Source organism: Heloderma suspectum, chromosome 3 (genome assembly GCF_057233095.1).
Source record: "Heloderma suspectum isolate Gila_16-S chromosome 3, 16-S_ref, whole genome shotgun sequence".
Taxonomy (NCBI): domain Eukaryota; kingdom Metazoa; phylum Chordata; class Lepidosauria; order Squamata; family Helodermatidae; genus Heloderma; species Heloderma suspectum.
In genome coordinates, this window is record NC_139460.1 from 329952651 (window position 1) to 329966974 (window position 14324).

Sequence of the window (14324 nt, forward strand, 5' to 3'; positions counted from 1 at the left end):
GAACTCAAATATAATGTGGTTGCTTTCCCCCAGAGTTCCCGTAACTGTTACTTTATCCACAAAGTCATCTCTGTTCGTTAGGATCAAGTCAAGGGTAGCCGGTCCTCCATTTTCTTCCTCTACTTTCTGTAGGAGGAAATTATCAGCAACACAAATCAGGAATCAGAACAAGGGTCCATCAAGTCCATCATTCTGTTCCCACAGGGGCCAACCAGCTGAATGTGGGAAGCCCAGAGCAGGACAGGATTTCAACAGCACCTTCTCACCCACGTTCCCCAGCAACTGATGTACATTGGCATGACATCTATGATACCAGAGGCAGCATATAGCCATCAGGACTAGTAGCCATTGATAGCCTTATCCTCCATGAATTTGTCCAATCCCCTTTTAAAGCCAACCAAATTGTTGGCCATCACTCCATTGTGATAGCAAATTTCATAGTCTAATTATGCACTATGTGAAGAAGTCCTTCCTTTTATCTGTTCTGAGTCTCCCATCAATCATCTCCATGGGATGACCCTATTATGAGAGGAAGAAAAAAAAATTACCATATCCACTTTCTCTACACCAGACATAATTTTGTACACCTCTACCATGTCTGCAAGAACTTGCCTCTTTTCTAAGCTAAGCAGCACCTGCCGTAGCAAAAATTCTTTTTGGTTGCCATTTTCTGCAGCTTTTCCAACTATACACTATCCTTTTTGAGGAGCAGTGACCAGAGCTGTACACAGTATTCTAAATGTGGTTGCACCATAGATTTACACAAGGGCAGTATGATATTGGCAGTTTTGTTCTAAATTCCTTTCCAAGTTAGGTCTACCATGGAATTTGCCTTTTCACAGAATCATAGAATACTAGGGTTGGAAGGGGCCTATGAGGCCATCAAGTCCAACCCCCTGCTCAGTGCAGGAATCCAAGTCAGAACATCCCTGATAGATGGCTGTCCAGCCTCGTCTTGAAGGCCTCCAGTGTGGGAGAGTCCACCACCTCCCTAGGGAATGGGTTCCATTGTCGTACGGCTCCAACAGACAGGACGTTTTTCTTAATTTCAGCCAGAATCTGGCTTCCTGTCACCTGAGCCCATTATTCCGTGTCCTGCACTCTGGGATGATCGAGAAGAGATGCTGTCCTTCCTCTCTGTGACAACCTTTCAAGTACGTGAAGAGCACTATCATATCTCCTCTCAGTCTTCTCTTCTCAAGGCTAAACATGCCCAGTTCTTTCAGTCTCTCTTCATAAGGCTTTGTTTCCAGTCCCCTGATCATGTTTGTTGCCCTCCTCTGAACCCTCTCCAGTTTGTCTGTACCCTTCTTAAAATGTGGTGCCCAGAACTGGACACAGTACTCCAGATGAGGCCTAACCAGTGCTGAGTAGAGGGGAACTAGTATTTCCCAGGATTTGGAAGCGATGCTTCTATTAATGCAGCCCAAAAGAGCATTGCCCTTTTTTGCAGCCACATCAAATTGTTGGTTCATATTCAGCTTGTGATCGACAACAATTCCAAGATCCTTCCTGCTTGTACTGTTGTTGAGCCACGTATCCCCCATCTTGTAACTGTGCATTTGGTTTCTTTGTCCTAGGTATGCCAAATAACTTGGCATTTATGCATATTAAATGTCACTCTGTTGTTTTCTGCCCAGCGCTCCAGTCTATCCAGATCGCTTTGAATTTTGTTTCTGTCTTCCAAAGTATTAGCTATCCCGCCCAATTTTGTGTCATCTGCAAATTTGATCAGCATTTCCTGCACCTCCTCCTCCAAGTCATTCATAACAACGTTGAAGAGCACTGGGCCCAGGACTGAGCCCTGCGGTACCCCGCTCGTTACCTCTCCCCAGGTTGAGAAGGTCCCATTGATAAGCACTCTTGGAGTCCGATTCTGTAGCCAACTGTGGATCCACCGGATCATTGGTTTATCTAGCCCACTTTGAGCTAGTTTGCTCATCAGGAGATCATAGGGCGCTTTGTCGAAAGCTTTGCTGAAGATGAAATATATTATGTGCACAGCATTCCCACAGTCCACAAGGGAGGTTCCCTGATCAAAAAATGAGATCAGATTCATCTGGCAGGATTTGTTCATGACAAATCCATTTTGGCTTTGAGTGATCACTGCATTGTTTTCAAGGTGCTTCCAGATGGATTGCTTTATCATCTGCTCCAGAATTTCCCAGGGATTGATATCAGACTGACTGGTCTGTAGTTCCCAGGTTCCTCCTTTTTGCCCTTTTTGAAGATAGGGACAACATTAGCCCTCCTGCAATCATCTGGCACTTCACCCGTCCTCCATGATTTCTCAAAGAGAATAGACAGTGGTTCTGAGAGTTCTTCTGCCAATTCCTTTATTACTCTAGGATGCAGTTCATCTGGCCCTGGAGATTTGAACTCATTCAAAATAATGAGGTGTTCCTTGACCATATGCCTATCGATCTCAAGTTGCAGTCCTGCCCCTTCAGCCTGTACTTCGCCTTTGCCAGGTGAGGTCACAGACCCTCTTTGGGAGAAGACTGAGCCAAAGTAGGGATTTGGCAGAAAACAACAGAATGACATTTTCGCTGGGCAGAAAACAACAGAATGACATTTAATAGGGACAAATGCCAAGTTCTGCACCTAGGAAAAAGAAACCAAATGCACAGTTACAAGATGGGGGATACGTGGCTCAACAACACTACAAGCGAGAAGGATCTTGGAATTGTTGTCTATCACAAGCTGAATATAAGCCAACAATGTGATGTGGCTGCAAAAAAAAGCAAATGCTATTTTGGGCTGCATTCATAGAAGCATCGCTTCCAAATCCCGGGAAGTACTAGTTCCCCTCTCCTCAGCACTGGTTAGGCCTCATCTGGAATACTGTGTCCAGTTCTGGGCACCACATTTTAAGAAGGATGCAGACAAACTGGAGAGGGTTCAGAGGAGGGCAACAAAGATGATAAGGGGACTGGAAACAAAGCCCTATGAAGAGAGACTGAAAGAACTGGGCATGTTTAGCCTTGAGAAGAGAAGACTGAGGGGAGATATGATAGCACTCTTCAAGTACTTGAAAGGTTGTCACAGAGAAGAAGGCCAGGATCTCTTCTTGATCATCCCAGAGTGCAGGACACGGAATAATGGGCTCAAGTTACAGGAAGCCAGATTCCAGCTGAATATCAGGAAAAACTTCCTGACTGTAAGAGCAATACGACAATGGAACCAATTACCTGGGGAGGTGGTGGGCTCTCCCACACTGGGGGCCTTCAAGACGAGGCTGGACAGCCATTTGTTAGGGATGCTCTGACTTGGATTCCTGCATTGAGCAAGGGGTTGGACTCGATGGCCTTGTAGGCCCCTTCCAACCCTACTATTCTATGATTCTATAATTGAGCACTTCTGCCTTTTCTTTGTCATCTATCATCATTTTGCCATCCTTATTTAATAGCTGAACAACCATTTCTTTCCTCTGTCTTTTACTACGCACATATCTGAAGAAAGCTTTTTTGTGGCTTTTAGCCTCCGTTAACCTCAGCTCATTCTCAGCTTTAGCCTTCCTGACGCCATCCCTGCAATTCTGTGCTACTTGCCTGTACTCTTCCTTTGTAGCTTGGCCTTCTTTCCACTTCCTATATGTGTCTTTTTTTGTTTTCAGTTCATCCCTAAGCTTCTTGTGAAGCCACATTGGCTTCTTCTGTTGTCTTCCAGCTTTTCTTCTTGTTGGAATTGTTTGTGATTGTGCCTTGAGAATTTCCTTTTTTAAAAGCTCCCACGCAACTTGGACTCCTTTTCTCGTTAGCGTCGCTTGCCACGGGACCTTACTGATCATTGTTCTGAGTTTATGAAAATCAGCTTTCCTAAAATCCAGGATACGCGTTTGACTACACTCGGCTTTTGCTTCCCTTAGAACCAAGAACTCAAGTGCAACATGGTCGCTTTCCCCCAGAGTTCCTGTAACTGCTACTTTATCCACTAAGTCATCTCTGTTGGTTAGGATCAAGTCAAGGATAGCCAATCCTCTAGTTCCTTCCTCTACTTTCTGTAGGAGGAAGTGATCCACCACACAAGTCAGGAATTTCCTGGAAGGGCCATGTTTTGCAGAATTTGTATCCCAACAAATATTGGGGAAATTGAAGTCCCCCATTACTACATCATGCTTCCTTAAAACATTGGCTATTTGCTTTTCAAAACTTTCATCCTCGTCTTCTCCTTGGTTGGGTGGCCGGTAGTAGACTCCGACCACCAGCTTCCTTTTATTCTTTGTTCCATTTATTTTGATCCAGATGCTCTCGATGGGGCTACCAAGCTCATCTTCCTGTATTTCTGTGCAGAGATATGTATTTTTCACATACAGTGCAACCCCACCTCCCTTTCTGTTCCTCCTGTTCTTTTTTGAACAAGGTATATCCTTTTTCACAGCAGCCGCACACTGGGTCAACATTTTCATCAGGCTGTGAACCACAACCCCAAGATCTCTTTCTTGGTCCGTCAGTGCTAGCTCAGATCCCTTCAGCGTAAATGTGAAGTTGGGAATTTTTGCCCCAATGTACATCACTTTACACTTACTTAGGTTGAAGCGCATTTGCCATCTTGATACCCATTCTCCCAGTTTGGAGATCTTCGCAATCCCTTTTTTTTTTACCTGCCCTAAATAATCTGGTGTCATCCGAAAACCTGGCCACCTCACTGCTCACTAATCTAGTAATGGAATCAAAAATAAAACCACCAAATCATATTGCCTTTATAAGAACATAAGAAGAGCCATGTTGGATCAGACCAAGGGTCCATCTAGTCCAGCTGTACACACAGGGGCTGCCCAGCTGCCCACGGGAAACCGACAAGCAGAACAAGAGTGCAACAGCACCCTAAAAGGGGATTAGAGAAATTCATGGAGTATAAGGCTTAACAATGGCTTCTAGTCATGGTGGCTATATATTATCTCCAGTATCAGAGGCAACTCAATACCAGTTGCTGGAGAACGTGGGTGGGAGGGTGCTGTTGCACTCATGTCCTGCTGTAGCCTTCCTATGGGCATTTTTGGCTGGCCACTGTGGGAACAGAATCCTAGACTAGACAGGTCTGATCCAGCACGGCTTTTATGTTCATACATCCTTTTTTTTTTTTTTTTTTTTACTCCTATGCAATTTTTTTAAAGGGTAAGCACACATTTAGCCCAGACTTGGGCAACTTAAGTCACAATGGCCAATGGCCAGGGAAAGAAGGGCAGAGGGCTGGTCCAAAATGAAAGCTTCATCACCTCCAAATTCTGCTTCACAAGACTATAGTCAGAGGATTGTGTGTGGATATTCTGAGCCACTGGGTAGTGAGACCCAGTGCTTTGCAATGCCCATTCATGGAAACTATGCACAAAAGGCACACAGCAACACAGCTGGTGTATCCAGTGCAGGAGTAGGCAACCTGGTGCCCTCCAGATTATTTGGACAAAAGCTCCCATGAGCACTAGCCAGCATGGCCAATGGTCAGGGATTATGGTAGTCCAAATCATCTGGAAGGCACCAGGTTGCCTATCCCTGGAACACTGCAACAGAGAGCAATGCTTGATGGTCCTCTGTCTTAGGTATCACAACTCTTCTTAACCATCCCAGCCCAAACAGCACTTTAGTCTTTTACTTTTTTTTATTAGAAGGAAATGAAAAGCTCTCCATTTTTCTACGTAGCCTTACAACTTCTGAACTCCCAGAAATGACAACACTGCGTTATTCATGCTGAAATGTAACATATAAAGTTAAACATATAACAAGTACCTATTAAAGCAAAGCAAAATGAATGTTTAAGAGACACTGCTGGATTTTACGATGCAGTTAAATACATTGTTAGGCTGCCTTGGGAGATTATATGGGGTCAGGCTATCCATTTCAGGCTGCCAATTGTTTGGAAGCAGCAGCTGTCTTCTGACTTTACTTCAGGCTATTTCTGTGCCTACTTACAGATGTTGAGTAGTCAGATACTACTAATATCCAAACAGTTGGGCCACTTTCTTCCTCCATAACTGAAGTTGGAACAGTTCAAGGGCACTGCATAGCTTTGGGGTGGTGGGAAAGAAGATGACAACACTTTCAGAGAGACAAGCGATAGTAGTAATGGGGAATTTCAACTAAACCCCTGACATCTGCTGGAATTCTAACTCTGCAAAGAATGGAACATCCAATAAGTTTGTTTTGCTAGCCTTGCTGACGTCATGTCTTGGAAGGTGGAAAAAGGCACAAGGGGATGAGCTGTTCTGGACTTAATCCTGACCAACAGGGAAGAAATGGAAGATGAAGTGAAAGTGGCAGGAATGTTAGGGGAAAGTGACCAAGAAAGCTGAACCTAGTCAGACGCATACCTTGGACTTTAGGAAAGCCAATTTTTTAAACATCCAGAGAAAAGTTGGGTGGGATTCCATGGCTAGAAATCCTGAAGAAAAAGAGAGTTCAAGAGGAATGGGAGATCCTAAAAACTGTAATATGGAGCCACAATCACAAACTGTTCCCATGAGATGGAAAAACAGGGGACAGTTAAAGAAGCCTGTGTCAGGGAGCTCTCAGATGACCTGAAACTCAAAAGTGACATGTATAGGAGGTGGAAGGAGGGATCTATTACTAAGTTGAAGCATGACAGTTTTCCAAACCTGTCAGGATGGTGTCAAGAAGGTGAAAGCCCAAAATGAGCTGAGGCTGGCGAGGGTTGCTAAGGACAAAAGGGGCTTCTTTGGCTATGTTAGGAGCAAGAGGACCAAGGAAGGGGGAGATCCGTTGCTTAGGGAAGATGGTGATGGTTAACAGGTGACAGAGAGAAGGCAAATGACTCATCTCCTATTTTAGAATCATAGAATAGTAGGGTTGGAAGGGGCCTACAAGGCCATCGAGTCCAACCCCCTGCTCAATGCAGGAATCCAAGTCAGAGCATCCCTGACACATGGCTATCCAGCCTTGTCTTGAAGGCCTCCAGTGTGGGAGAGCCCACCACCTCCCCAGGTCATTGGTTCCATTGTCATATTGCTCTTACAGTCAGGAAGTTTTTCCTGATGTTCAGCCGGAATCTGGATTCCTGGTACTTGAGCCCATTATTCCGTGTCCTGCACTCTGGGATGATGGAGAAGAGATCCTGGCCTTCTTCTCTGTGACAACCTTTCAAGTACTTGAAGAGTGCTATCTTATCTCCCCTCAGTCTTCTCTTCTCAAGGCTAAACATGCCCAGGTCTTTCAGTCTCTCTTCACAGGGCTTTGTTTCCAGTCCTCTGATCATCTTTGTTGCCTTCCTCTGAACCCTCTCCAGTTTGTCTGCATCCTTCTAAAAGTGTGGTGCCCAGAACTGGACACAGTACTCCAGGTGAGGCCTAACCAGTGCTGAGGAGAGGGGAACTAGTACTTCCCGGGATTTGGAAGCGATGCTTCTATTAATGCAGCCCAAAAGAGCATTTGCCATTTTTGCAGCCACATCACATTGTTGGCTCATATTCAGCTTCTGATCGACAACAATTCCAAGATCTTTCTCGCTTGTAGTGTTGTTGAGCCACGTATCCCCCATCTTGTAACTGTGCATTTGGTTTCTTTTTCCTAGGTGCAGAACTTGGCATTTATCCCTATTAAAGGTCATTCTGTTGTTTTCTGCCCAGCGCTCCAGTCTATCCAGATCACTTTGAATTTTGTTTCTGTCTTCCAAAGTATTACCTCTCCCTCCCAATTTTGTGTCATCTGCAAATCTGATCAGCATTCCCTGCACCTCCTCCTCCAAGTCATTAATAACAACGTTGAAGCGCACTGGGCCCATTTTGGGCCCAGTGCTCTTCAACAACATTTTGTCTTCAACAACATTTTGTCTCAATCTTCTCCCACAATTGGAGTTATGTTCAACCTGGAACAAGTAGAACAAATTATATATGAAGGAATTTGCAGCCCAGAATAAGTAAGGATGGTTAGAGAACACTTGTTGTTGTTCAGTCGTGTCCGACTCTTCGTGACCCCATGGACCACAGCACGCCAGGCCTTCCTGTCCTGCGTTCTCTCCCGGAGCGTGCTCAAGTCCATATTCATTGCATCGGTGATGCTACCTAGCCATCTCATCCTCTGCCATCCCCTTCTCCTTTTGCCTTCAGTCTTTCCCAGCATCAAGGTCTTTTCCAGAGAGTTTTCTCTTCACATTAGGTGGCCAAAATATTTGAGCTTCAGCTTCAGTATGTGTCCTTCCAATGAGTAGTCAGGGTTGATTTCCTTTAGGATTGACTGATTTGACCTCCTTGCAGTCCAGGAGACTCGTAAGAGTTTTTAGAGAACACTAAGCTACTTTAAATAAGTTCAGCTCTCAAGGGCCAGATGAATTCCATTCCTGGGTGCTGAAGAAGCATGCAGACATTATTTCAAAGTGGCTGCCTTTAACCTTTGAGAGCTCCTGGAGAACAGATGAGGTGCCAAAAGACTGGAGACAGGCAAATGTTGCCCCATATTGAAGAAAAGGAAAAAGGTAGATCCAGGAAACTACAGACTAGTCAGCCTGACGTCAATACCACACAAAATTCTCAAACAGATGATTAAGTGGTCACTCTGTGAGTATCTAGAAAATAATGCAGCATCATGGCTTTGTCAAGTATAACTCAGCCAGACCAAACATATCTCCTTTTTTGATGGCGTTACTAGTTTGGTAGATCAGGGGAATGCTGTGGACATAGCGTATCTCAATCTCAGCAGAGCGTTTGACAACGTTTCCCATGATATCCTTGTTGACAAGGTAGTAAAGTATGGGTTGAACAATACTACAGTTAGGTGGATCCATAGCTGGTTGAGCAACGGTACTCAGCAAGAGCTAATGGCTCAGCATCCTCCTGGAGGGAAGTCTCAAGTGAGTACCACAGGGCTCTGTCCTAGGTCCTGGGCTGTTCAACATTTTTATAAATGACTTGGACGAGGGTGTAGAGGGGTTGCTTTTCAAATTTGCAGATGCCATGAAGCAAGGAGGGATAGCCAATGCCATAGAAGATAGGGTCGAGATTTGAAAGGATCTTGATCCTATCTTCAATGGCTCCCGCTTCTCTAGGTCCAAATGAAGTGGCAAAAGCCAAGGCTACAAGCAGGCGCTTGGGTGGGTCATCATGTAGGCTGCCAGGCCATGTGGCCACATGCTACACCAAGGTGCCCTAAACTGTGTGACCTGCGTATGTTGTGTCCATTTGCACAATGTCTTCTGCTGGTCAAACATGCAAACACAGTTCCAAGCCTCCTCCACTTGGTACAGTGCCTACCTTCTACATATACCAGTCTGAGGGGAGGCAGGTTCTACCCCTGGCATTTCCAGGTAGGGGTGGGAAAGACTCCAGTCTGAATCCAGTCTGTGCAAAGTATAGGCTGAAGGGGCAGGATTGCAGCTTGAGATTGATAGGCATATGGTCAAGGAACACCTAATGACTTTGAATGAGTTCAAATCTCCAGGGCCAGATGAACTGCATCCGAGAGTAATCAAGGAACTGGCAGAAGAACTCTCAGAACCACTGTCTATTCTCTTTGAGAAATCATGGAGGAATGGTGAAGTGCCAGCTGACTGGAGGAGGGCTAATGTTGTCCCTATCTTCAAAAAGGGCAAAAAGGAGGAAGCTGGGAACTACAGACCAGTCAGTCTGACATCAATCCCTGGGAAAATTTGGGAGCAGATGATAAAGCAATCCAACTGGAAGCACCTCGAAAACAATGCCGTGATTACTCGAAGCCAACATGGATTTGTCAAAAACAAGTCCTGCCAGACAAATCTGATCTCATTTTTTGATCAAGTAACCTCCCTTGTGGACTGTGGGAATGCTGTAGACATCATATACCTCGACTTCGGCAAAGCTTTCGACAAAATGCCCCATGATCTCCTGATGAGCAAACTAGCCCAAAGTGGGCTAGATGAAACAATGATCCGGTGGATCCACAGTTCGCTACAGAAGTGGACTCCAAGAGTGCTTATCAATGGGACCTTCTCAAATTGGGGAGAGGTAACGAGTGGGGTACTGCAGGGCTCAGTCCTGGGCCCAGTGCTCTTCAACATTGTTATGAATGACTTGGAGGAGGAGGTGCAGGGAATGCTGATCATAGTTGCAGACGACACAAAATTGGGCGGGATAGCTAATACTTTGGAAGACAGAAACAAAATTCAAAGTGATTTGGATAGACTGGAGCGCTGGGCAGAAAACAACAGAATGACCTTTAATAGGGATAAATGCCAAGTTCTGCACCTAGGAAAAAGAAACCAAATGCACAGTTACAAGATGGGGGATACGTGGCTCAACAACACTACAAGCGAGAAGGATCTTGGAACTGTTGACGATCACAAGCTGAATACGAGCCAACAATGTGATGTGGCTGCAAAAACGGCAAATGCTCTTTTGGGCTGCATTAATAGAAGCATCGCTTCCAAATCCCGGGAAGTACTAGTTCCCCTCTACTCAGCACTGGTTAGGCCTCATCTGGAGTACTGTGTCCAGTTCTGGGCACCACACTTTCAGAAGGATGCAGACAAACTGGAGAGGGTTCAGAGGAGGGCAACAAAGATGATCAGGGGACTGGAAACAAAGCCCTATGAAGAGAGACTGAAAGAACTGGGCATGTTTAGCCTTGAGAAAAGAAGACTGAGGGGAGATATGATAGCGCTCTTCCAGTACTTGAAAGGTTGTCACAGAGAGGAAGGCCAGGATCTCTTCTCCATCACCCCGGAGTGCAGGATGCGGAATAATGGGCTCAAGTTACAGGAAGCCAGATTCCGACTGAACATCAGGAAAAACATCCTGACTGTTAGAGCAATACGACAATGGAACCCATGACCTAGGGAGGTGGTGGGCTCTCCCACACTGGAGGCATTCAAGCTGAGGCTGGACAGCCATCTGTCGGGGATGCTCTGACTTGGATTCCTGCATTGAGCAGGGGGTTGGACTCGACGGCCTTGTAGGCCCCTTCCAACCCTACTATTCTATGGTTCTATAATCCCCGGAAAGCCAATGCTGCCAGTCAGAACAGACAATACCAAGGTAGGTGGACCAGGGTTCTCACTCGGGATACGGCACCTTCAAGTGTTCAGACAAGCAATACTGCACTTGCTTACATCCTTTGCTGCAACAACATAGGAACAGCAGAAGCTGCTTTATACCAAGTCAAACCATGGGTCCATCTAGCCCAGTATTGTCAACACTGACTGGCAACAAAGGCTCTCCAGGCTTTCAGGCAGGATTCCTTCCTAGCCCTCCTTGGAGATGCTGCTGGGGATTGAACCTGGGACCTTTTGCATGCAAAGCAGGGGCTCTGCCACTGCATTATGCCCACCGCCCTCCCCTTGAACAACTATGAGTCATAATTCCAACCTCCACCCCAAATCACCGTGAAACTCCACCACCAGGGTTCACTCCAGACGCTCCCTTGCCAGGGCCTAGACAATATCCAGGGACATAAAAGGCCAAGTCGTTGCTGGTTTTTAAGAAGGCCTGAAAACATACTGTTTTACTCTGGCTTTTGCCTGATACATTTGCTGTTGTTGCTGTTTTGATTGCTGTTTTAACACCATATCAGTTTTTATTGTGTGTTTTATTGCTGTTTGCTGCCTTGGATCCTGCCCTGAAAGGTGGCTAAGAATATTTTAAATCATCCTCATCTGTCTGGCGTGGACTTTGGCAAGGACTTTCACCCTCACCTTTTATATGCCTGCATCCTTGGACTGGCAAGTGCAGAAAGATGAGATTATTCCAGCAACAGGTGAGCTCGAGTGAACCCCTGGTCAATTAATATGCTTGTGTGGCAGGGGAGTGACAGTCCTGATGTGTGGTAAAGGCTGCCCCACAACTGCAAATCTCATTTCACCCTCCTTGGCAGTTTTCAAAGGAGAGTTTGGCAGGCATCTATCAGAGATGCCTCCATCAGGACTGGCCAAGACGTGTTACCACAGAATCCTGGAGTTAGAGGGGCCCATTTGGGAATCCGGCCGAAAGCACTCCTGACAGGGGGCTGCCCAGCCTGCGCGCCAACGCCTCCCGGCGCGCGGCGCCCGCCACCTCCTCGGGGCGTCGCATCCACGGCCGGGCCGTGAGGGAGCTTCCCCGGACGCTCAGCCGAAACCCGCCTTCCTGGGACGAAGCCGCGTGTCCGGCGGTCTGCGGTCTGGGATGGCAGCCGACGGACCGCGGCCTCTCCTGAGCGGCGCCCCCGGAGGGGCGCGAAGAGCGCCCTCACCCCCGCCTCTGCTCGCGGCCGCCCCGCCCGCCTCGGCCTTGGTTCCGAGTCCCCGAGGCTCCGCGGCCGTCCGGAGGGCGGCGCTCGCCCCGTTGGCTTCCGCGCCAAGGGCCGCGGCGACTCGCGGAGGCGTCGGGGCGCTCGGCGGGCCGGGCCGGGGGCCGCGGCGCTCGGCCGGGGCGACTTCCGCCTCGCGAGCGGCGGCGCCAGGCGTGCCGCCCTGGCCTGCGAGCCCGGCGGGGGCACCTCTGCGGGCCTGGCCGGGGAGGGGAGCGCGCCCCGCCGCCGCAGAGGCGAGGCCAGGCGAGGCGAGGCGAGGCGGGCCGGCTCAGGCCCGCGGCACGCCGCCCTTCCGGGCGCGGGGCCTCGGGGCAGGGACGCGCGGCGGCCGCGGGCCGGGCCGGGCCGGGAGGGCGCCGCTGCGGCTGCTGCTGCTGCGCGGCGGCACAGCCCGGGCCTCCGCCGAGAGGGCGCGCAGGGCCCGGAGCGCCGCCTCCGCTCACCTGCCGCCGTCGGCCGGGTCCTCGCTCTCGTGCGCGCGGGCGGCGGCGGGTCGTCCGGCGGCGCGCGCCCAACCGGCTCCGGCGCGCCTCCTCCCTCGCTCGCCGGCTCTCCGGGCAGGATGTGACGTCAGGCGCCGGCCCTGGGCGGGGCCGCTCGCGCCCGGCCCGGCCCGGCCCGGCCCGGCGCGGCGCCCTCGCCTCGCGCTCCTGCCCGCCGCGGGCCCGCGCGTGAGAGGCCGAGCGCCCCCGCGCCGCGCCTGGCGCGCCTCCCGGCACTGGGGGAGCGCCGCCCGCGCGGGGCCGCGCGGCGCTCCCGGCGGCGCGAGCCGGGCGGCTCCTCGGCACAGGCCGCGCGCGGGCCCTCCGCCCTGGCCGCCGAGGCCTTGCCCGCGCCCGGAGGCGGAGCCCGCGGAAGGCCCGGGACGGCCGCTGCCCGCCAGGAGCGCCGCGCGGGGGGCCCGGGCGGTCGCTCTGCGCGCAGCCGCCACGCCCGGCCCCGCCCGGGCCGCCGGGTGCCGCCGGGCAGCCGCCTTGCCGCAGGCGGCGGGGGCCCTCGGAGCCGCCGGGCCCGGCCCCGTCCGGAGGCCGTTCCGGGGGAGAGTGCGGCGCGGAGAGCGGGGCCACCGAGCCCCGTTGCTGCGGTCCGCCCCGGGTCGCCCCCGGCGGCTGCGTGGCCGGCGTCGCGCAGAGCTCGGGAAGGTTCGGGAGCTGGCGGCGGCCCTAGCAGCGCGTGGGCGCGCTTGCGACGCTTGGGGCGCAGCCCGGCTGACGCGTGCAGTGCTGTGCAGACCGTGTTTGAGCACCGGCTGCATTGCGTGTATGCATTTTAAGTGGCGGGCGGGTCACGCGGCGCTTGCTTTGTCCTGAGCAATCCTCGGGAGCGTCCGGGCGCAACCTGAAGCCGCCTCTGCACCTAGGCAAACCTGCCTTGAACATCGGCAGCCTCCTCCCAGTCTCCATCTCGAGACTAACCAAATGCAGACCCCCATGGCTTCAACCTCAGCCACGTTTTCTTCCCCACGCCTGTTTTTGCTTTGTTTACCATCCTGCCTCATGCGTTCTGGAGAGCTCAAAAGCTTGCCCAGTATTTTGTGACCTAATAAAGATGTTATAGCGATAAGGAAATTTTGGAAATTGTTCTTGGGCACCTACTGTAATCGTTGCCCACAACAGAGAACCCATCATATTATCCATCTGTTCTCACTTCTATTAAAGGTAGTTGGTATCCCAGAAACATTGTTCTTCCCCACATTATTTTGTATTGTTTTTTTCGATACAACCATAGTATTTCTGACTTAGGAGGAGGAGTGCGTGAGGCTATGATACTTCATATAAACAATATGAATTAATTAAAAGCTTCCTTGCTAGTGCTGGAGAGAACTGGACATTCTGCATGATTTCTCTGCTTTGCTGCATTTTCCTGCGTATCAGATTGCTTCCTTGAGGCTTGATTACAGAAACTTTCCTTCTGGACAGCAAAGTATAAGGTCTGTAATTCTTTGGGAACCCTTCTGCCTCTATCACCACAATTCCATTCAGAGTTTAATCTCTGGGCAGGCGCCCTTCCTCTTTGCAAGTGTGAGAGTCACTTTTTTGTTGCGTGTAATAATATACAGTCAGGGCCAGAAATATTGGAACGAGGTTAACTGTTTTGGCAGTTGGCCTCTGTACA

The 14324-nt window shown here is 49.8% G+C and overlaps 1 protein-coding gene across 9 annotated transcripts in view; it reads right to left on the bottom strand.

The window, feature by feature from the left end:
• The window catches only part of ATP13A3 (ATPase 13A3), a 132852-nt gene extending 120119 nt beyond the window's left edge, over positions 1–12733 (bottom strand). For all 9 annotated transcript variants that reach the window (XR_014789680.1, XR_014789679.1, XM_084847833.1 and 6 more), the window contains exon 1: positions 12653–12733. The gene's annotated coding sequence lies outside the window, so the exon portion shown is untranslated. The remainder of the gene's footprint in view (positions 1–12652) is intronic.
• Between the last annotated feature and the right edge of the window lie 1591 nt (positions 12734–14324).